This window comes from Protomyctophum parallelum, assembly GCF_964188405.1.
Source record: "Protomyctophum parallelum genome assembly, chromosome: 13".
NCBI classification, from domain to species: Eukaryota; Metazoa; Chordata; class Actinopteri; order Myctophiformes; family Myctophidae; genus Protomyctophum; species Protomyctophum parallelum.
The window spans coordinates 38,053,112-38,077,642 of record NC_139708.1 but is presented as its reverse complement, the minus strand read 5'-3'; the positions used below and the strand labels follow the sequence as shown (position 1 = coordinate 38,077,642).

Genomic DNA, 24,531 nt, shown 5'->3' with positions numbered 1-24,531 from the left:
CCTACTGTCTGCCTCCACTGGATCACCACCACACTGTTACAGCCTACTGTCTGCCTCCACTGGATCGCCACCACACTGTTACAGCCTACTGTCTGCCTCTACTGGATCACCACCACACTGTTACAGCCTACTGTCTGCCTCCACTGGATCACCACCACACTGTTACAGCCTACTGTCTGCCTCCACTGGATCACCACCACACTGTTACAGCCTACTGTCTGCCTCCACTGGATCACCGCCACACTGTTACAGCCTACTGTCTGCCTCCACTGGATCACTACCACACTGTTACAGCCTACTGTCTGCCTCCACTGGATCACCACCACACTGTTACAGCCTACTGTCTGCCTCCACTGGATCACCACCACACTGTTACAGCCTACTGTCTGCCTCCACTGGATCACCACCACACTGTTACAGCCTACTGTCTGCCTCCACTGGATCACCACCACACTGTTACAGCCTACTGTCTGCCTCCACTGGATCACCACCACACTGTTACAGCCTACTGTCTGCCTCTATCACCACCACACTGTTACAGTCTACTGTCTGCCTCCACTGGATCACCACCACACTGTTACAGCCTACTGTCTGCCTCCACTGGATCACCGCCACACTGTTACAGCCTACTGTCTGCCTCCACTGGATCACCACCACACTGTTACAGCCTACTGTCTGCCTCCACTGCATCACCACCACACTGTTACAGCCTACTGTCTGCCTCCACTGGATCACCACCACACTGTTACAGCCTACTGTCTGCCTCCACTGGATCACTACCACACTGTTACAGCCTACTGTCTGCCTCCACTGGATCACCGCCACACTGTTACAGCCTACTGTCTGCCTCCACTGGATCACCACCACACTGTTACAGCCTACTGTCTGCCTCCACTGGATCACCACCACACTGTTACAGCCTACTGTCTGCCTCCACTGGATCACCACCACACTGTTACAGCCTACTGTCTGCCTCCACTGGATCACCACCACACTGTTACAGCCTACTGTCTGCCTCCACTGGATCACCACCACACTGTTACAGCCTACTGTCTGCCTCCACTGGATCACCACCACACTGTTACAGCCTACTGTCTGCCTCCACTGGATCACCACCACACTGTTACAGCCTACTGTCTGCCTCCACTGGATCACCACCACACTGTTACAGCCTACTGTCTGCCTCCACTGGATCACCACCACACTGTTACAGCCTACTGTCTGCCTCCACTGGATCACCACCACACTGTTACAGCCTACTGTCTGCCTCTATCACCACCACACTGTTACAGCCTACTGTCTGCCTCCACTGGATCACCACCACACTGTTACAGCCTACTGTCTGCCTCCACTGGATCACCACCACACTGTTACAGCCTACTGTCTGCCTCCACTGGATCACCACCACACTGTTACAGCCTACTGTCTGCCTCTATCACCACCACACTGTTACAGTCTACTGTCTGCCTCCACTGGATCACCACCACACTGTTACAGCCTACTGTCTGCCTCCACTGGATCACCGCCACACTGTTACAGCCTACTGTCTGCCTCCACTGGATCACCACCACACTGTTACAGCCTACTGTCTGCCTCCACTGCATCACCACCACACTGTTACAGCCTACTGTCTGCCTCCACTGGATCACCACCACACTGTTACAGCCTACTGTCTGCCTCCACTGGATCACCACCACACTGTTACAGCCTACTGTCTGCCTCTATCACCACCACACTGTTACAGTCTACTGTCTGCCTCCACTGGATCACCACCACACTGTTACAGCCTACTGTCTGCCTCCACTGGATCACCACCACACTTTTACAGCCTACTGTCTGCCTCTATCACCACCACACTGTTACAGCCTACTGTCTGCCTCTATCACCACCACACTGTTACAGCCTACTGTCTGCCTCCACTGGATCACCACCACACTGTTACAGCCTACTGTCTGCCTCCACTGGATCACCACCACACTGTTACAGCCTACTGTCTGCCTCCACTGGATCACCACCACACTGTTACAGCCTACTGTCTGCCTCTACTGGAGTCTTATCAGCAGCAGCACGCTTGTAGTATCTACACAAGCTGCTTTTCCTTTCAACACTGTGTGTGTGTGTGTGTGTGTGTGTGTGTGTGTGTGTGTGTGTGTGTGTGTGTGTGTGTGTGTGTGTGTGCGTGCGTGCGTGCGTGCGTGCGTGCGTGCGTGCGTGCGTGCGTGCGTGCGTGCGTGCGTGCGTGCGTGCGTGCGTGCGTGCGTGCGTGCGTGCGTGCGTGCGTGCGTGCGTGCGTGCGTGCTGGACAAAGTATACAAGTCAAAGTACATACTCCGGGCGTTAAAGTTTGTAGTAGTTTAAATATTCTAATGCACTGTTAAAATGATAAAATAAAATAAGGGGACCACACAATCATAAAATTCATATGCAAATTCATCAGCAGTAGGAGGGGACCATGGGGGAATATATTATATACTATATACTATTTCACTTGCCCATATGCCATTGCATATATACTATATCATATTGCGTTTGCCCACTTTCACGTGTGTGTGTGTTTGTGTGCGTGTGCGTGTGCGTGTGCGCGCGTGCGTGCGTGTATTACAATTTGAGACCGAAATTGTGAGGACAATTTCCTTTGTGAAAATTGGTTGATTTTATGGCAGGGTTTTTCATTATGTATCTCTTATATTCTTACAATACCGTATATGCATGCATCTCTGTGAATGAATGAATGCAACCAACAATGAACGCGTGCGTGCGTGCGTGCGTGCGTGCGTGCGTGCGTGCGTGCGTGCGTGCGTGCGTGCGTGCGTGCGTGCGTGCTGGACAAAGTATACAAGTCAAAGTACATACTCCGGGCGTTAAAGTTTGCTCAGTCAAAATTTTTTGTACTTGAGTTTAAGCTGCTATAAGCAATAATATGTCAACATTTTAATGACTTTGGTATTTTTTTTTTGGTATTCAGACAGCCAGCAATGAGTAAAACGCTCCCAAACAGAATGTAGTCTCTGTGACACATCTAGGGGCCGCAATGTGCATTCAAAGATGTTCCTAGAAGCTTTGTCTGTCACGATAGGCAGGGGGGGTTAGGACCCAAATGCAGGACAGAGAGCAGGAATGTTCAAATGAAATGATTTATTAAGCAAAAAACTGTTAAGCTTACAAAAAGCAGAGAACTCTTCCAAAAGGTACAAAACAGGAACTAAACAGGAAACAGGAATGCAAACCTTTAGAAGAGCAAATCACAAGTCCAATAATGCAGAACCTATCAGAAAATGCAAAAACACAGAGAACTAGGAACACGCGTGCGTGTGCGTGTGCGCGTGCGTGCGTGCGTGCGTGCATGTATGTGTGTGTGTGTGTGTGTGTGTGTGTGTGTGTGTGTGTGTGTGTGTGTGTGTGTGTGTGTGTGTGTGTGTGTGTGTGTGTGTGTGTGTGTGTGTGTGTGCGGGTGCGTGCGTGCGTGTATTACAATTTGAGACCGAAATTGTGAGGACAATTTCCTTTGTGAAAATTGGTTGATTTTATGGCAGGGTTTTTCATATGTATCTCTTATATTCTTACAATACCGTATATGCATGCATCTCTGTGAATGAATGAATGCAACCAACAATGAATGAATGAATGAATGCAACCAACAATGAATGAATGAATGAATGCAACCAACAATGAATGAATGAATGCAACCAACAATGAATGAATGAATGAATGCAACCAACAATGAATGAATGAATGAATGAATGAATGCAACCAACAATGAATGAATGGGTGAATGAATGAATGAATGCAACCAACAACATGAATGAATGAATCCAACAATGAATGAATGATTGAACGTCTGTTATTCGTCTCTCTCAAGATCTGTTCCGACCGACAGACTTCAGACTTGGCAGTCGAGGGGATTGAGTCCACAGCACTGAGTTGGCCAGAACCACCGTTACGCCCCAAAGGGTTTTCCAGAACCACCAAATCCATAACATTTCTACAAGCTCATATTGTATCCCCTGCATACTACTAAGTATAACCCTAAGTAAGGCTATGTACCCCCTGCACACTATATAACCCTAAGCCTATATACCCCCTGCACACTATATAACCCTAAGCCTATATACCCCCTGCACACTATATAACCCTAAGCCTATATACCCCCTGCACACTATATAACCCTAAGTAAATGGTAAATGGTAAATGGTGCATTTATATAGCGCCTTTATCCAAGGCGCTTTACATAGATTGTGCATTACATTGACCCATTCACACACACATTCATACATGGCAGCGGAAACCATGCAAGGCACCAACTAGCACATCTGGAGCAATTAGGGGTTTAGTGTCTTGCTCAAGGACACTTCGACAGTAACTCTGGGGGAGCCCGGATTCGAACTGGCAACCTTGCGGTTACCATCCAGGCACTCTACCCCTGAGGCACCGCCACCCCCGGCTATATACCCCCTGCACACTATATAACCCTAAGGCTATAAACCCCCTGTAACGGACCCCGGAATGAAATGGATGAAAGGCTTTTATTTTGAAAGGCTATGTGGGAAAACGGGAAGCTTGCTCACTCACCAGGGTCATACTGTCTGATAAAGAAAGCCCAGCATGCATCAGTCAGGGAGAAATGTTTGTTCCTCATGTGCTCCAAACCATGAGCATTGAAAGCCAAGCCTAACCTCACCAACACAACAGGATGAAATGGAACACCAAAACAGATCAAGTGAGTGCAGACCAATGAAATACCAAATGAAATGGAAATGGAACTGCCGGATTTTAATTATTGATTTATTGGTTTTAGTGACTTTCCTGGAGTATGACATGGTTGAGTGACATCATGATATTGGGACACCCTGGAACAAGTTAGCACCTAGCTGGAGAGGGAACAAGGTGAATGTTATTTTTATGGTTATTGGTTTGTGTCATGTTGTTGGGGGATCTTGTTTTATTGGTTTGTTTATATGGTATTATGGTTTGATATGAACCTTTTTATTGGTTATTTGTAAACTTAATTGTTTATATGAATGCCTCACATTATTGGATATGTCTGTCTGTAATGCAGACAGACATAAACAAGACACAAACATATAATCAATACAGACTCTGTATTGATTATATGTTTGTGTCTTGTTTTTAGTTTTCACGTTGATCTATTAAAGAAACTTCACATCATCAGTTGGCCTTCAACCTCTTTATCCAGCCGGGTTCGCTACACCCCCTGCATACTACTAAGTATAACCCTAAGGCTTAGGGCCTAAGCCTATACCCCAAAAATTGCATCCAGAACATTTCTGTCCCAAAAATGTTGAAGTCCTCACAATACCGTGTGTGCGTGCGTGTGTGTGTGCGTGCGTGCGTGTGTGTAAACTGTTGATGTAGTGTGAGTGGTGGTAGCATGCAGGCAGCTCTTAACCTGAACCTCCATCTCATTACCGATGCCTCGGTTGCCATGGATGTCTATTAGAGTACCCATTAAACACTGATTTACATGTGAATGAGAGAGAGAGAGAGGGAGGAGAGAGAGAGAGAGAGAGAGAGAGAGAGGGGGGGGGGGGGGGGTGAGAGAGAGAGAGAAACACAGACACGTGTTTGCTATATGATTATCTTAAAGTGTGTGTGCGTGTGTGCGTGCGTGCGTGCGTGTGCAGACATGTAGTCAGCAGTGTTATTCTTCTGTGTTAAATTTTAAATGAAATTAAAGCTATGATCAATCAGTGTGGGCCGCCAATCATTCGTATTCATTTTATTCATTGGAAAATATGATGACACAAATCCTCTATGAAACAGAAAACCATGCATACTGTGCGTGTGTGCGAGCGTGCGTGCGCAGTAGGTATTGCATGTTGCATTTAGACCACAGCATCTGGCCTGCTCTGTCACCTCTCTCTAATGACACTCTACCAGAGAGAGAGAGAGATTTTCAGTGGCTCTTAATCCCTGAAATATGACTCACCTCTCTCTCTCTCTCTCTCTCTTTCTCTCTGTTTAATGTTCATTAGAGACCAGTCAGTGCACCTGGGCAGCCTCTATCTGCCTTCAGACCAAAACCAGCAGTCAAACACTGTGCTCTCACAATAGTGAACTGTCATAGTGACCACTGAATCTGTCATAGTGACCACTGAATATGTCATAGTGAACACTGAATCTGTCATAGTGACCACTGAATCTGTCATAGTGACCACTGAATCTGTCATAGTGAACACTGAATATGTCATATAGTGAACACTGAATATGTCATAGTGGACACTGAATCTGTCATAGTGAACACTGAATCTGTCATAGTGAACACTGAATATGTCATATAGTGAACACTGAATCTGTCATAGTAAACACTGAATCTGTCATAGTGAACACTGAATCTGTCATATAGTGAACACTGAATCTGTCATAGTGAACACTGAATATGTCATATAGTGAATACTGAATGTCATAGTGAACACTGAATCTGTCATAGTGAACACTGAATCTGTCATATAGTGAATACTGAATATGTCATATAGTGAACACTGAATCTGTATAGTGAATACTGAATATGTCATAGTGAACACTGAATATGTCATAGTGACCACTGAATCTGTCATATAGTGAACACTGAATCTGTCATAGTGAACACTGAATCTGTCATAGTGAACACTGAATATGTCATAGTGAACACTGAATATGTCATATAGTGAACACTGAATCTGTCATATAGTGAACACTGAATCTGTCATAATAGTGAACACTGAATCTGTCATAGTGAACACTGAATCTGTCACAGTGACCACTGAATATGTCATAGTGAACACTGAATATGTCATAGTAAACACTGAATATGTCATAGTAAACACTGAATCTGTCATAGTGACCACTGAATCTGTCATATAGTGAACACTGAATCTGTCATAGTGAACACTGAATATGTCATAGTGACCACTGAATATGTCATAGTGAACACTGAATATGTCATAGTGAACACTGAATATGTCATAGTGGACACTGAATATGTCATAGTGAACACGGAATCTGTCATATAGTGAACACTGAATCTGTCATATAGTGAACACTGAATCTGTCATAGTGAACACTGAATACTGTCATACTAAGCGATTAATATGAATTGTGATGAGGACACATAAAAAAATAGAATAAAATACATGATCTTCCGTCATTTACTACGGATAAGATACGATGTGTGAATGTGTGAACAATCGTGAAAAATGGTATCGTGAACCTAGTATCGTGATTGGAATCGTATCGTAAATGGTGCATTTATGTAGCGCCTTTATCCAAGGCGCTTTACATAGAATGTGCATTACATTCACCCATCCATAAAAACACCGATTGCGGCGGAAGCCATGCAAGGTACCAACCAGCACATCAGGAGCAATTTGGGGTTCAGTGTCTCTTGCCTAAGGACACTTCGACATGTAAACAGGAGGAGGAGCCGGGATTCGAACCACCGACCTCTATCTCCTGAGCCACAGTCTCCCCAGTCGTGAACCCTGAATCTCTCATTCTAGACCTCCTAGTGAACCCTGAATCTCTCATTCTAGACCTCCTAGTGAACCCTGAATCTCTCATTCTAGTGCTCCTATAGTGAACCCTGAATCTCTCATTCTAGTGCCCCTATAGTGAACCCTGAATCTCTCATTCTAGTGCTCCTAGTGAACCCTGAATCTCTCATTCTAGACCTCCTAGTAAACCCTGAATCTCTCATTCTAGACCTCCTAGTGAACCCTGAATCTCTCATTCTAGACCTCCTAGTGAACCCTGAATCTCTCATTCTAGTGCTCCTAGTGAGCCTTGAATTTCTCATTCTAGTGCTCCTAGTGAACCCTGAATCTCTCATTCTAGTGCTCCTAGTGAGCCTTGAATCTCTCATTCTAGACCTCCTAGTGAACCCTGAATCTCTCATTCTAGTGCTCCTATAGTGAGCCCTGCATCTCTCATTCTAGTGCTCATATAGTGAACCCTGGATCTCTCATTCTAGTGCCCCTATAGTGAACCCTGAATCTCTCATTCTAGTGCTCCTAGTGAACCCTGAATCTCTCATTCTAGACCTCCTAGTGAACCCTGAATCTCTCATTCTAGTGCTCCTAGTGAGCCTTGAATCTCTCATTCTAGTGCTCCTAGTGAACCCTGAATCTCTCATTCTAGTGCTCCTATAGTGAACCCTGAATCTCTCATTCTAGACCTCCTAGTGAACCCTGAATCTCTCATTCTAGACCTCCTAGTGAACCCTGAATCTCTCATTCTAGTGCTCCTAGTGAACCCTGAATCTCTCATTCTAGTGCTCCTATAGTGAACCCTGAATCTCTCATTCTAGACCTCCTAGTGAACCCTGAATCTCTCATTCTAGACCTCCTAGTGAGCCCTGAATCTCTCATTCTAGACCTCCTAGTGAACCCTGAATCTCTCATTCTATACCTCCTAGTGAACCCTGAATCTCTCATTCTAGTGCTCCTAGTGAACCCTGAATCTCTCATTCTAGACCTCCTAGTGAACCCTGAATCTCTCATTCTAGTGCTCCTAGTGAACCCTGAATCTCTCATTCTAGTGCTCCTAGTGAACACTGAATCTCTCATTCTAGTGCTCCTATAGTGAACCCTGAATCTCTCATTCTAGTGCTCCTAGTGAACACTGAATCTCTCATTCTAGTGCTCCTATAGTGAACCCTGAATCTCTCATTCTAGTGCTCCTAGTGAACCCTGAATCTCTCATTCTAGTGCTCCTATAGTGAACCCTGAATCTCTCATTCTAGACCTCCTAGTGAACCCTGAATCTCTCATTCTAGTGCTCCTAGTGAACCCTGAATCTCTCATTCTAGTGCTCCTAGTGAACACTGAATCTCTCATTCTAGTGCTCCTATAGTGAACCCTGAATCTCTCATTCTAGTGCTCCTAGTGAACCCTGAATCTCTCATTCTAGTGCTCCTATAGTGAACCCTGAATCTCTCATTCTAGACCTCCTAGTGAACCCTGAATCTCTCATTCTAGTGCTCCTAGTGAACCTTGAATCTCTCATTATAGTGCTCCTAGTGAGCCTTGAATCTCTCATTCTAGTGCTCCTAGTGAGCCTTGAATCTCTCATTCTAGTGCTCCTAGTGAACCCTGAATCTCTCATTCTAGACCTCCTAGTGAACCCTGAATCTCTCATTCTAGACCTCCTAGTGAACCCTGAATCTCTCATTCTAGACCTCCTAGTGAACCCTGAATCTCTCATTCTAGACCTCCTAGTGAACCCTGAATCTCTCATTCTAGACCTCCTAGTGAACCCTGAATCTCTCATTCTAGTGCTCCTAGTGAACCCTGAATCTCTCATTCTAGACCTCCTAGTGAACCCTGAATCTCTCATTCTAGTGCTCCTATAGTGAACCCTGAATCTCTCATTCTAGTGCTCCTAGTGAACCCTGAATCTCTCATTCTAGTGCTCCTAGTGAACCCTGAATCTCTCATTCTAGTGCTCCTAGTGAACCCTGAATCTCTCATTCTAGTGCTCCTATAGTGAACCCTGAATCTCTCATTCTAGTGCTCCTATAGTGAACCCTGAATCTCTCATTCTAGTGCTCCTAGTGAACCCTGAATCTCTCATTCTAGTGCTCCTATAGTGAACCCTGAATCTCTCATTCTAGTGCTCCTATAGTGAACCCTGAATCTCTCATTCTAGTGCTCCTATAGTGAACCCTGAATCTCTCATTCTAGTCCTCCTAGTGAACCCTGAATCTCTCATTCTAGACCTCCTAGTGAACCCTGAATCTCTCATTCTAGTCCTCCTAGTGAACCCTGAATCTCTCATTCTAGACCTCCTATAGTGAACCCTGAATCTCTCACACACAACCTTGAGTCTGTCACAACGCTGAATCTCTCATTTCCAAACTTCAAGCTCATAATCGAAAATCCCCCACCCCCCCCCCAAGACTAAAGCCTGTGGTTTTTCCTCCACTAATAGGATATGCAAAATATCCATGACCGAAGCAACAACAATAAGCCCATAACACACACATACAGCAATAGATAATAATATATCCCGGTATCTACTGTATACCCTCTATATAACAATGCTCTGTGTGCCATAGAAGCATTGTATCCTTATATCAATTCAGAGAGAGAGAGAGGGGGAGCCAGCTAGTGTATGAAATCCACAATAGCCTATTTTTTTTCTCTCTCTCCCCTACCAAACCTCGAGCAACCTCGAGTCCACATTCTCCATTCTTTAACCCATTTAGGATTGAGGCCTAAATCCTAAAAGTTTCCAGCAAAACCCATGTTTCTATGTGTCAGTGGTTCTTTCAACCTTTTTCATGTCAAGGACCCCCAGAATGATCTGTATTTGGCCGCGGACCCCCATCTGAAAATATGTGTTTTTCCAGGGACCCTCACCAAGAAGCAAAGATTTGAGTAAAAAAAAAGGTTCACTCTGAAAGAATACATATTCAAAGGTTTGCATGCATGTGCGACACATATTCATGATTTTCCAAAAATAGGAGATCTACAAGCTCGTAGCGTGGCACACTGTGCCGCGCTATCAGCTTGTAGATCTGCTATTTTTCAATAGCTAAAGTATAACATAATGCGAAAGGGGTTCCCGTCCTGAATGATTTAATAAGCCAAGTCAGTGTTGGCTACAGGCAGCAACAGACAGCTAGATGAGAGAGAGAGAGAGAGAGAATCTTCTCTATGAATATTAATGTGCCGCGGTGGTTCAGGGGAGGTTGAGGGGACGGGAGGGGAGGTTGAGGGGAGGGAGGGGCGGCGGGAGCCAAACCAAAGCCCCCCTCTCTCCAAATCCTCTGCAGATAAACTGTGAAGAGGAAGAGAGATGATTACACGCATGGTTTTCCACAGGGCTCTCCCCAAAAACCTCATTTTCCGCAGTGCATTTTAATGCGATCCACGCACACACCTCAGCCCCCTATAAGCCCCCCCCCCCCCCCCCCCCCCCCCACCACCCCCCCCCGGCAAATTCACAGCTCCTAGTCCTAGCGAATGCCTTTTTTTTCTTTTTTTGAGGGGTGGGTGTATGTGCGCTGTGGGGGAAGCTTACCCGTGCATGTGCGTGTGTGTGCGTGCGCGTGTGTGTGTGTGTGTGCGTGTGTGAGTGTGTGTGTTTTCACGGTTCCTAACGCGAGCAAAGAGGCGAGGCTTGTCGACCTTTTGTCTCTGTAATGTGTCGTATGTATCAGACTGTCATTTAGACGCAGTCGCACACAATGGAGAACTGCAGGAGATGGATGACACTGAGACCATCAGAGTCACCCGCACGCGCACACACGCGCACACGAACATTTATTTATGTCCACATAAAGGAGAAACATACAGGGACACACATAACATAGTAGGCTATATGTGCGGTAAAGGTTACATTCACAACATCATGGCATAATATAATGTTCATGACACAATAAGCAATGTCACTCGGTACTTTATGGGTACAATTAACTAACAGTGTCTTTGATTGATTGAAATATTTATTAACAGTTTGTAGAATTGACAGTACATTTTAAGCACAAACTCAATACAAAGACTGTTAACTGTGAGTGGACGACCCAATTAAGCATTACACTTGTTTACAACAGGGTCCACATTGTTCAATTCATCATAACATTTAGAGACATACAAATAGACACTTCTATGTAGTTAAAGAACAGAACAGGAATTCATCACAAAGGAAGCAAAAAGGGAAAGGATACATATACAGTGAGGGGAAAGGGGGGGGGGATTCAGATTCTACAGAGGCCAGTTTCGAATTGCAGCCGTCCGTAGGTGCCCTTTGAGAGCGGTTTTGAAGGAGTCAAGGGATTCACACGTCTTAATGACTGTTGGTAGGGCGTTCCACATTTTGGTGGCATAGGAGCGAAAAGTCTCTGCCGCATAATGCCTTTTCCCCTCTTTTGTGGACAGCCCAAGTTGTCCTATAACAACCAGTGTGTATGTCCTATATAGGCTGCCAAATTTTAAAAACATATGATCTTCACCTCTATAAACCCATGTGCTCTGCAGAAGATCGTGTGTAGAAGTGGTTGGCGTTTAATGACCGTGGTCATAAAGGCTTCCTCCAGGCTATAAGGTCAAAGGTGCATGCCATCTCTAATACGGACACTTCCGTAGGACTCTTCATCAACCACAACAACATGTGGTGCAGGGGTCAGGGGTCATGTCCATACACGGACACATTGCGTGGCAAAGACTTCATGGTCTTGTTTTCCGTGAGGCAAATTTTGTTTTACACTATAGCATTATAATGTTTTCATTTTGAGGAGCCATAGTTCACTATAGCCTATACACTATAGCATTATAATGTTTTTATTTTGAGGAGCCATAGTTCACTATAGCCTATACACTATAGCATTATAATGTTTTCATTTTGAGGAGCCATAGTTCACTATAGCCTATACACTATAGCATTATAATGTTTTTATTTTGAGGAGCCATAGTTCACTATAGCCTATACACTATAGCATTATAATGTTTTTATTTTGAGGAGCCATAGTTCACTATAGCCTATACACTATAGCATTATAATGTTTTCATTTTGAGGAGCCATAGTTCACTATAGCCTATACACTATAGCATTATAATGTTTTCATTTTGAGGAGCCATAGTTCACTATAGCCTATACACTATAGCATTATAATGTTTTCATTTTGAGGAGCCATAGTTCACTATAGCCTATACACTATAGCATTATAATGTTTTCATTTTGAGGAGCCATAGTTCACTATAGCCTATACACTATAGCATTATAATGTTTTCATTTTGAGGAGCCATAGTTCCTGAATGTCAAGTCTCCAGGGTTTCTTGAGAATATGTATATGACGCATATTTACTATACGACATTGTGGCACGTTAGCAGTCCACTATAGCACTATATGGCTTTAAAGGTTTTATGACATTCATTTTCATTTATTTTTCTTTTTTCTTTTAGGTTTTATGACCTCAATTACACCCAAAAAACCTGAACTTTGAACATTCAGTGGGTTTTCTGTGGTCTGAAGTTTTCTTTGGGGTTTTTTGGGCCTTTTGAGCTACAATGAAAACAGGCAACACAGTGAAACAGTGACATCTGCTGGCAAATCCCATTGACATATATGGGATTTGCAGTAAGTGATGTCACTTACTGCCGGCAAATCAGAGCACCTGTTTGAGCCAGAAAACCCCAGATCACAGAAAATCTACTGAATGTTAAAAGTTCATGTTTTTTGGGTGCAATTGAGATTAGAAAACCTAAAAAAAATAAGAACAATTCAAAAAAAAAAAAAAAAAATGTCACAATCCCTTTATATATATATATATTTGCAAGGACCACAATGTAACTCTGAGAGTGTGTACAAATGTATACACTCTCAGAGTTACAGACCTGTTCTGGTCATTCAGGGCTCTTTATGAATTTCTGGTGATGTAATAATATTGTCTACTCATTTTGTACGTCCGTGGGGAAAAAAAATAATATTTTGACTAAAATGTCCACCGCAAGCCAGAATCCGGAATTATTGTGACACCTATAACAGTGTTAAGCCGAAGCATGAGGTCAGTCCGTTGCTCTCCCCAGGTTGGCGGAGGGAGTGGTAGAGCCCATGATTAGATCATTAACACCAAAAAAAAAAGGGTTACAATATCGTGTCACAAAATGCATTGATATTATGACTTTAATGTCTTAGAATGTAAGATAAATCACAGCCCTGGTTGTTTGGGGTATATGAAGACATAATAGTCATCTCTTGCACCGTTACAGTCGGCTTCCCCTAATATGGGTTTTCCTGCCCGCGCGGCAGCGCTGCAGCTGACATCAGTCACGCAGACGAGGCGATCATGTGACCTGACCCCCGCCGCCGCGGCCTTCATGAGCACCCCCAGGGGAGCGCTCCGTTTCACACCCTGCTCGCCATCTGACCAAGTCCGTAATCCCATCATCTAATCATTTATGCTTGATCCCCTTCGATCAATAACTCGGGTTGAAACACAGTCTTCAAGCAAGCTTCTTTCGGCTATATAATTCCCATTGGGGGGGGGGAGGGGGGAGATCATCTGTTTCCATCTGGTTTCTCGTGTCCTCTGTCACTCCAGGCACTCCATAGTATGTCCGACTATGCCACAATCTCCAAATGCTATATATATATATATATATATATATATATATATATATATATATATATATATATAGTTAAGAGTCTGGAACAACACTTCCCGAAAACTGAGCATATAAGGAAGCTGCCATTTACGTTGACAAGAAATATAATTATATGTTATGAAATATCTTTAAATGTCATTATTTTAATATGCATTTCTGCTAAGCAGCTATATATATATGATTAGATGATATCGATTTATATTAGAGCTGGGACTCGATTAAAAAAAAATCTAATTAATCAGAGGCTTTGCGGTTAATTAATCTAGATTAATCGCATTTTAATCGCATATCAATATTCAACCCGAGAACAGCGAGAAACCTTTTTTTTTAATGTTTTGTGGAAATAAGTCACCCCATTCTGTGTTTCCTAGAACTGGAGGTCTGAAAAAAATTTAGTAACAGTAACAAGTACATCTCAGTGACATCACAAAGCTGTACTTACTTCATATTGTTACTGTTTTTTGTCAGACATCCAGTTCTAGGCAACACAAAATGGGGTGACTTTTTATTATTTCCAGTTTTCAGTACTATAGAAAAGCGCCCAGTGAGAAACGTTCCGCGGTGAAAAAAAAGGTGCGATTAATTTATCTGTAGTTAATCGCGATTAATTTTTCTGTAGTTAATTAATCTAAATTAATCGCAATTAGTCCCGGCCCTAATTTATATACAGGATAAATGTGCGTTGCGTCTGTAAAGATGAAACAGGAGTGGGGAGGAGGCTTCACTTCTGCTTTATCGCTGGCTCACGGTCAGAGCTTCCGTTGCTCCAGACGTGTATATGTGACGGAAGCATTTGAAAGTTGCAGGAGGCAACAGTCTGGCCACGGGAAACTACACCACATTATGAACTTCTTCTCCTCTTATATTAACTTATTTTGACCTGGGAACGATTCTACTAAATGTCTTCTAAATCCTGACAGTTTTCTGAAAAACCCTATGTTTCCATGTCAGTGGTGCTCAAACATTTTCATGTCAAAGACCCCCAAGATCATATGGAATTGGCCGCCGACCCCCATCTGAAAATATGTTGTTCCAGGGATTCAAAGATTTTACGCCGTGCACATTTTCTCGATTTTAAAAAAAAATAGCAAAGCTCGTGAGCTTGTAGATCTGCCATTTCTCAATAGCTAAAGTGTAACATAATGCTTAAAACACCAAAAGGGGTTCCTGCATGCCCAGAATGGTTAACAACAACACTTTTGTATACCTCTGTAACTTTTATATCTGAAGCACAAGTAAAAGCATGTTATGCATATACCCTTTACCCCTAGACTAATTTCATATGTTATGCGTACCCTTTACCCCTAGACTAATTGGTGCGTATAACACCTGTCAGCTCCATCTTCAGCATCCTATACATTCCCCCATCGTGTAAACCCCTCCTCATCCCTCCCTCTGTGTGCACACGTCCAAACCATATCCCAACCTGCAGCCTTCTATAGCCTGGGCTGACCCTCTTATTAATGGAGTCATTTAGGATCCTGTCAATCCGTGTCACTCCTAATGTCAGGAGGTGGTTTTCAAGCAGGACCCAAATGCACTTCAAAGTAAGAGTCAGGAACACCAAACACAACCCACAGAAGGCAGATCCTGACTCCTAATGACAATGGTATATAGCAGGCCCTCCATTCTGCCCCCTCCCAGCTGGGCCTCCTGTCCTGTCATCATCAGCGCCAGTGTTGTTTTCCTCGACTGAAACTATACCGTTTTTTCACTGACAAACGAACTGGAAAGTGAATGAAAACTAAGCTATGATGACTAAAACTATAAGACTAAATATTATGGACGCTTTCGTCAACAAATAAAAACTATAGACAACATTTTTAGGAATTTAAGGCACTAGTGGACAAGAGATCCAGTATAGGTCATTTTACACTTGGCTGCATGCTGAAAATAGCCGATGTACAAGCTCACAATGCGTCGCAGCGCGAAGTGTCAAATCTGTCATTACTACGATGGCATCAAGGCCCACCAAAATGCATTTTGGTCGACTAAATCGATACTGTAGATTTAGTCGACTAAAATAGAAATGTGCTGCCAAAAACAACACTGGTGCAGTGCCACAGTTTCGGAGGAGAAAAGCAGTCTATAAAAAGCCTGTATTATGCAGTGTTGATTTTGACCACACATTCTGATTCATATAGTTTAATCAGTCCCCAGACCGCTATGGAAAAAGATCCGAGTGGGGGAGTGAATGGTCACCACGTCGTACCCCTCCCCAAAACCGATGAAGTTCCCTTAATTGAGCAAGGAAGGCACCAAACCGCCCCCAAACTGCTCCAGTGTGCGTGCGTGTGTGCGTGTGTGCGTGCAGTTTGATGTGTGAAGCAGGGCATTCCTGAAAAGGACTGTTCTCAGCAGCAAACCTCCCCCGGGGTAAAAAGGAAGGTTTAAACGTTTTTTTTTATCTGACCTTGATCATGAATTTCATATTATGCCCTAAAACTTGTGCTGAATTCATTCCACTGATTTTCTTTGCCAATTTTCAGAGAGACAAATAAACCACTATGGTTTCACTCACTGCACCCGTTTAATATAATTACACTTTGAAAGCACTTTGTTCAGCGTGTTTGAATCCGTTCTCCATATTATTTCATATTCTAATCATTTCCCAGAGGATCTGCTTTCCACCATACGCTCTCTCTCTCTCTCTCTCTCTCTCTCTCTCTCTCTCTCTCTCTCTCTCTCTCTCTCTCTCTCTCTCTCTCTCTCTCTCTCTCTCTCTCTCTCTCTCTCTCTCTCTGAATGGCATTGTTCTTTTTAAGCAGCTCATCGCATATAGATAAAGAAAAAAAGCGCGCTGAGACATTTCAGGGTGATCTCTGTAAAGCCTGGGCCGTCTTCTCTTTGGAAAGGCCTTTGGTATACATTACTGCAGCAACACGCTCTCCTTTATCTCCAGGAGAAGAACTTTTTGGTTCCAGAACTGGTTCAGTTCTTCTATAGATTATTGGAGTCTTTATAACCGGGGCCGCGAACAATCTTGCATTTCTACCAGTTTAAAAACACATTCAGACCGTCGTGTACACAAACGTCATATCTAATCCCACCGTTGGTTCCAGTGGACGTGTAAACACGTCATAGCGCTTTATAAATTCGGATTTCTATTTGTTCTTGTTTGTTTCTCCACCATGCTCCTTGCTGTTCCGCACATTGTGCGCTGCCGTTCACTTCCTTGTTTACGGCAAGGACTGTCTAAAGAGGACGGGACGCGAAGACCGTAAGGGCGCCGCCATGTTGCTCACATGGTGCTCCATGGAAGGAAAGAAACTATTATGCAGCCAACACTTCCTCGTTCAGCTTCCTTGGTCTCAACTGCGCATGTTTCGCGTCCCGTCCTCTTTAGACAGTCCTTGGTTTACGGCTCGGAAAGAATGCCTCGTATCTACAGAGAAGTCTCGATCCATGGTTTTTACCAAACGGATCATCGCGAGGTAAAAATGGAACATTATGCCTACTGGTTTTTGGGAGGGAACGGAAGATGGGGCTTTTCAGAGTAAAATCTATATCTGCTGGCACTCTAGCGCTCTTATTTTGAAGAAAACTCCGGCACTCGAGCAAGGTATACCAAAGGGTCCATGCATGCATTTACGGGTCCCTGCCTGGACCCCTCTTCAGATACATTATATATCAGATAATGTCTTACTGTATGTTAAAGGAGAATTCCATGCTAGAAGGCTTTCTTACCTTTATTTGTAGTTGTTACGTCCCCAACAAAGAGTGCAAAAGTGCATTATTATTATTATTTCCCCTAATATAAGCCCTCAATGGGGGTTGGGTTTTTCTGCTAATTCGCTTATTTTCATCGAAATAAGTAGTAAAGTGTGTCGCTTGCTTGGGATATTATTTACATTATGAAGAGAGGATATACAGTATACCAATTGAGCAATGGAAATAAGCGAATTAGCACAACCCCCATTCAATTCAATTCAATTCAATGCAATTCATTTAGGGCTTATGGTAGGAGAAATAGCCAATAATGCGCTTTTGCACAAAATGACACCTGGACCTCTTTGGTGGGGACGTAACCACTACAAATAAAGGTATAAGAAAGCCTTAATTCTAGTATGGAATTCTCCTTTAACGTATAACATAATGATGATCAAAACACATAGAATAGCCTTTAAAAACACATCAGATGAGCATGTAATGCAATCTAAAACAAAGAGGGATTACGACAACCGCAGCACTTTGAAGCCCGGCTCTGTAACCAAGAGCTCGTGAAAGGAGGTTACGTCTCATGTGTATAGACGACAGACCTCAGATCAGACCTATAGGTCTTAGAAGAAGACAGTGTATTTGTAGCCGACAGCACTCAGATCAGCTGCTAAGAGGATTCCATGGAGTTAAGGAGGCTGAATAACGACTGAAGCCACGCAGCGTGTATAACCTGATTTAGAAAGTATTCTAAGGTTTTAATGAGGAGATGTTTGTCTCTGATGATCTGATCTAAAGGAATCTGTTCTTCTAGGAGGGAGCAGCAGAGACGACAGATTTTTCTGTCAGCGTTCTCTTTATTGATTTTCACAAAAGACAACAACAATAACAACAACAACAACAAGCGCTCATTTCCATGTCGTGTCCTCAGTCCGGTGGGAAAAACTCATATGTCCATGAAACTGTTATATTTACAGGATTCCAATTCTACAATAACAGTTCTACACAAGACACTTTGAGACCTTTTATAGATCGGCTATACCTTTGCTGCTTTTGTGTAGTATATGTCAACGGGGAATTAATTTAGCCTATAAACATACATTAAAATATAGAGATACGAGGTTTCTGCCCGACAACAATATTTCATGCCCCCCCCACCCCCCCCCCCTTTTCCCCTCACTGTATACGTTTATTTTCCCTTTTTACCTCTTTTATGATGAAATCCTGTTCTGTTCTTTGACTATAAAGAAGTGTTGTACGTCTCTAAATGTTTTGATGAATTGAACATGGTGGACCCTCTTGTAAACAAGTGTAAACAGTCTTTGTATTGAGTTTGTGCTTGAAATGTACTGTAATTCTGTTAATAAATATTTCAATCAATCAAATTGCTGGTCCAGGAACTACACACAGAATTATTCTCATCAGTGGCACCGTCTGGCAGGAAAACCAGTGTTGTTTTCGTCGACTAAAACTAAGACGAAGAATGTTCGTCGACTACCTTTATCCACTGACAAAAACTAAATGGAAACTAAATGAAAACTAAGCTATGGTGACTAAAACTAAGACTAAATATACTGACAAATTTTCAACAAATAAAAACTAGGCTAAAATGTTAGGAAGGGACTAGTGGACAAGAGATCCACTATACGTCATTTTACTAGTTGCAATTAGTTGTTTACAGTTAGTTTACAATTAGTTTACAATTAGTTGCATGCTGACAATAGCAGATCTACAAGCCCACAACGCGCCGCGCTGCGACGTGTTGTGGGCGTCTATTTTCAGCAAGTGACGACGGCATCAAGACACCGCCAAAATACATTTTGTTCGACTAAATCAACTGCATTTAGTCGACTGAAATCTTATGACATTTAGTTGACTAAATCTAGACTAACACTATAAGACATTCCAGGTGACTAAAATGTGACTGAAACTAAATGAAAACTATTCAAGACTATGACTAGAACTAAAATAGAAATTTGCTGCCAAAAACAACACTGCTTCCAGAACAACTGAAATGTCTTTCACTCCTAGATCCCCATAGTTAATTTTTGCGCAATTTGGAGAAACTCCTAGAATATAATCCCGTCCTAACGGGCGTCAGCCCAACGGGATGACTGACCTCGACTATATGCAGATGACATTGCCCTATAATAATAATAATAATAATAAATAATAATAATAATAAAATATAGACCTATAGACTAGGATACAACAGAGAAAGGTTAAGGGACTCACGGCTTGACATTAAAGGGCAGTCCATACTCTCTCCGACCACCGAACTTTTCGTCGGAAAGATCAGACTTTAATTTCTTCTCCAAAGTAGAGTTCAGAGAGTCACCAACATTGTATGGCTTTCCTAATCACCTTATTGTTATCAATATTGTTATCCGGCATTCTGTTAAACCTCGTGTTATTCTGTCTGTGGACAATTGACTTTTGTGCCCGGACAAGTGAATTGGAAATGTATACTTGTCCAAAGGACAAGTGCCTCAAAACGTTAATGCCAGCCATATATACTGGCAGTAGAAATGGATTGCAGGAAGATAGGCCTGCAAGTTCAATGCTAAGAAAACGAAAGTATACTGACAGTTAACGCAGAGGACAAAACCATCGCCACTGTGTGTGCGACTGTGCATGCGTGCGTGCGTGTTGACAGCTTGTAGTTGCAGAAAGGTGTGACAGCTTCCTGTTAATCTGTGGCTTATGAAGGAAACACATGATACGCCGTGTCACACTTATAAACACTTCTTCATGCAGCGGACTGTTTGTTTTGAAAGTATGTGCGTGCATGCGTGCAGCATGTGCATGTGCATGTGCATGTGCATGTGCCTGTGCCTGTGCATGTGCATGTGCCTGTGCCTGTGCCTGTGCATGTGCATGTGCATGTGCATGTGCATGTGCATGTGCATGTGCATGTGCATGTGCATGTGCATGTGCATGTGCATGTATTGTGTATGTGTGCGTGTGCGCGTGCATGCATGCGTGCGTGCGCATGTGCGTGTGCATGTGCGTGTGCGTGTGCGGTTCATGATTATAGCAGAGACTTCGATGCTAGGCCCCTCAACCTGGTCACGCCCCCAAAAGTCGACTTCATAGTGTTCACTTTTAACAAGCACCTTTGTGACCAAATGTGCTTGACTGAACCCTGTATACTGTTTATTGTTTATTTATTATCAATCAATCAAAACTAGTTTGGTTTTTTAAAAGAATAGACAGTAACAACACACTATACATTACATTTTACTGTCACAATATTTTCCCCTCTCGGCAAAGGCAGAGAGGGAAAAACTATCCGCATACCTAAAATCAAGAGCACTTCACACCAAAGGACCAAGTAAGAAACCTTGGTGTTACCTTTGACAGTGACCTGGACATGGAGGCACACATCAGAAACACCACCAAAATATCCTTCTACCATCTGAGAAACGTTGCCAAAGTCCGACCATTTCTGTCCCAAAATGATACAGAAAAACCCATTCACTGTTTTATCACCAGCAGGCTTTACTATTGTAATGAATGCTCTCCTGTCTGCATGGCTTACCTAAAAAAAGAAACGCAGCTGTCCGCATGCTGACAAAGACCAAACGTATCAGAGCACACCAATTTTAAAGTCCCTGCATTGGTTGCCTATACATTTTAGAATCGATTTTAAAATTATTTTACTTGTTTTTAAAACATTGAATGTCTATTTTCCCTCAGTGGTTCCCAAAGTGGGGTCCGGGGACCCCCAGGGGTACTTGAGGGAGTTCCAGGGGGGACCCAGCTAAATGAACATTTATAACCAAATGGACCCTTATGGGTCTGTAACTCTGAGAGCGTACAAATGGAACCAAATATTTGGTTCCATTTGTACGCTCTCAGAGTTAAATTAGCATTGATTTTACAATATAAATTGGGGGTCAGAGATAGAAATGCTATGAAATGGGGGTCCGTAGACTAATGCATGTCAAACTGGGGGTCCTTGAAATTAAACGGTTTGAAAATCACTGCTTAGAGACATAAAAATCTTATTTTATCCGGGTCCCTGGCTCATCTTTTCAAATGGGGGTCCACGGGCTAATTAGTGTCAATTTGGGGGTCCTTGACATGAAAAAGCTTGGGAACTATACTGCCTTAGATCATCTAGTGCGGGTCTCCTAGACATTCCAGAGACCAAAGAAATAAGGAGAAGCCGTCTTTAGCTATACTGTATGCCCCTGTGCTGTGGAACAGCCTGCAGAGGCGTCCACGGTTCTCTGAAGCTGTGGACATTTTAAACGAAATCTTAAAACACACCTTTTTAGCATTGCTTTTATACCTATGATATGATATAGTACTTTATTGTCAGTTCACACTGAAAGCCAAGTATGCAGAAACACATACAAAACACAAATAACAAGACAATTTACATACATAAAGACATGAGCAATATCCACCGCTTAGATTATCCTGTGGCTACTACAACTCCTGATTAAGCCTCAAGGTCGACTGGTGGACAAAGGACCTCTTTAGTCTGTCTGACCTTATTGTATGCTGGTACACCATATCTCCATTCCTGAAGGTAGCAACCTGTATTCTCCATACAACACATGCTTATTATTAGAGGTGATATTCCTTGCTAACCTTAGGATGCTGTTATCATATGTGGATGTATAAAGTTTCTGAAGTTGTTGTCCAACAATCTTTGAACAAATGTTCAGTTGTTGCAGCAGTTGTGACTTTAGGGCTGCAGACAAACATCCATACCAGGTGGTACTACAGTACTGAAGAACACTCATAATAACAGAAGTGAAAACAACAGATCATTGCATGTCCTTTTGCTGTTTTAGTCGCTCCTTTTGTTTTTGATATTACTGTAGTTGATGCTCTCTTGTTGTGTTTTGCTCTTTCTTGTTATATTTTTTGTACTTTTTACTGTAAAGCACTTTTAACTGCACTCGTTGTCTGAAATGTGCTATTAATCCATTCTGACGGGCACCCATTTTGGTGTTGGCATCATGTCGTGCTTTAGCTATTTAAAAATAGCAGATCTACAAGCTCATATCGCGCCACCGAGTGGCGCGATACGAGCTTGTAGGTCTGCTATTTTTGAAAAAATCAAAGAACGACTGACATTTTAGAATCTGATCTCAGGTCAGAATGGGTTCGTCAGACCAGTGTGTGTCCGGCGGAAACCTCTTATGAATCTGATCTCAGGTCAGAATGGGTTAAATAAAGATTGATTGATTGATTGATTGATTTATTGATCGATAGAGTCGTCGTATATATGGACAAAAGAGGCCTCTGTGACAACATGGAGCCCATACGTGTTGTTTTTGGCAGTACGTTTTGATTTTAGTTTTAGTCACAGTTTTAATTTAGTTTCAGTCACGTTTTAGTCACCTGGAATGTTTTAGCGTTAGTCTAGGCTAGACGACTAAATATCATGAGATTTTAGTCGACTAAATCTACAGTTGATTTAGCTCGAACAAAATGTATTTTGGCGGGCCTTGATGCCGTCATAAAGACTGTTATGTCTTTACCACTTGCTGAAAATAGCCGACCTACAAGCCACGACGCGTCGCAGCGTGACGCGTTGTGAGCTTGTAGATCTGTGGTGGCATAGAGACGGTAATAAAGAAGGGAATATAACATCTGCACTCTGCGGTTGTAGTCATCGGAGTCTTGTTTAATAATGATAGGATCCGCAGCAGCAGCAGCAGTCAAACCAAACAATGGTTTGTTTGGTTTGACTGTGGCTGCGGATCCTATATCATTATTAAACGAGACTCCTACTATTACTGAGAGTGCAGATTTATATTCCCATCTTCTACGGTTGTTGGAATCTGCCACCCTTCAGCGTATACAGTAGTCCTGAACAGACTGAGCCTTTCCCTTGACGAGACAGCATACTGTACCTATACGTACATTTTACTTGAGTACTGTTACTTAACCCATTTAGACGATTCTACAAATATACAAAGGACATTTGTATGTACTGTATTTGGCCACCCACCCCCATCTGAAAATATCTTGTTCCAGGAACCCCCCCCCCCCCCCCCCCCCCCCCCCCCCCCCCAGAAGCAAAGATTTGAGTTAAAAATGTTCGCTCCAAAATAATGACATTCAAAGATTTGCGCCACATTTTCACGATTTTTCAAAAATTGCAGACCATACAAGCTCGTAGCGCGCCACTCGGTGCCATTTGAACACCTGAAGAAGACCAGGTGTTCAAATGGCTTCCCTGTCTCTCCTATACTGTGTTCCCACCTAAATGGTGCATTTATATGGCGCCTTTATATCCAAGGCGCTTTACAGAGATTGTGCATTACATTCACCCATTCACACAAACATTCATACACCGATATGGCAGCGGAAACCATGCAAGGCACCGACCAGCACATCGTCGTGGAACAATTAGGGGTTCAGTGTCTTGCTCAAGGACACAGGGTTCGAACAGGCAACCTTATACGGTTACCATCCGGCCACTGAGCCACCGCCGCCCTGCACCTGCATGCAGGCAGGGCTCTTTTACATAGCTCTGCTGCTCTATGTGTAGCTATAGACCGCTGCAGTAACCGCGTCGGGAATCATTAACCAGGACATATCTGCAAAAAAGGCGTGCATGTGCGTGAGCGCGCGCGTGCGTGCCCTGCGTGTGTGTGTGGGAGTCAGCCCATGGTTTGTCAGCTGTGTCACTGATAAAGAGGAAGCACTATATATACCAGACACGCTGACTGACAGGATGGAAAAGTGTAAACATGTGTGACCCCCCCCCCCCCCCCCCCCGCCCCCCGCAGGCGTTTCATGTCT

The 24,531-nt window shown here is 43.2% G+C and overlaps 1 protein-coding gene across 1 annotated transcript in view; it reads left to right on the top strand.

Moving 5' to 3' along the window:
* Positions 1-24,531, top strand: part of wbp11 (WW domain binding protein 11) — a 317,048-nt gene that overhangs the window by 4,388 nt on the left and 288,129 nt on the right. The gene's annotated exons all lie outside the window — the stretch shown is intronic.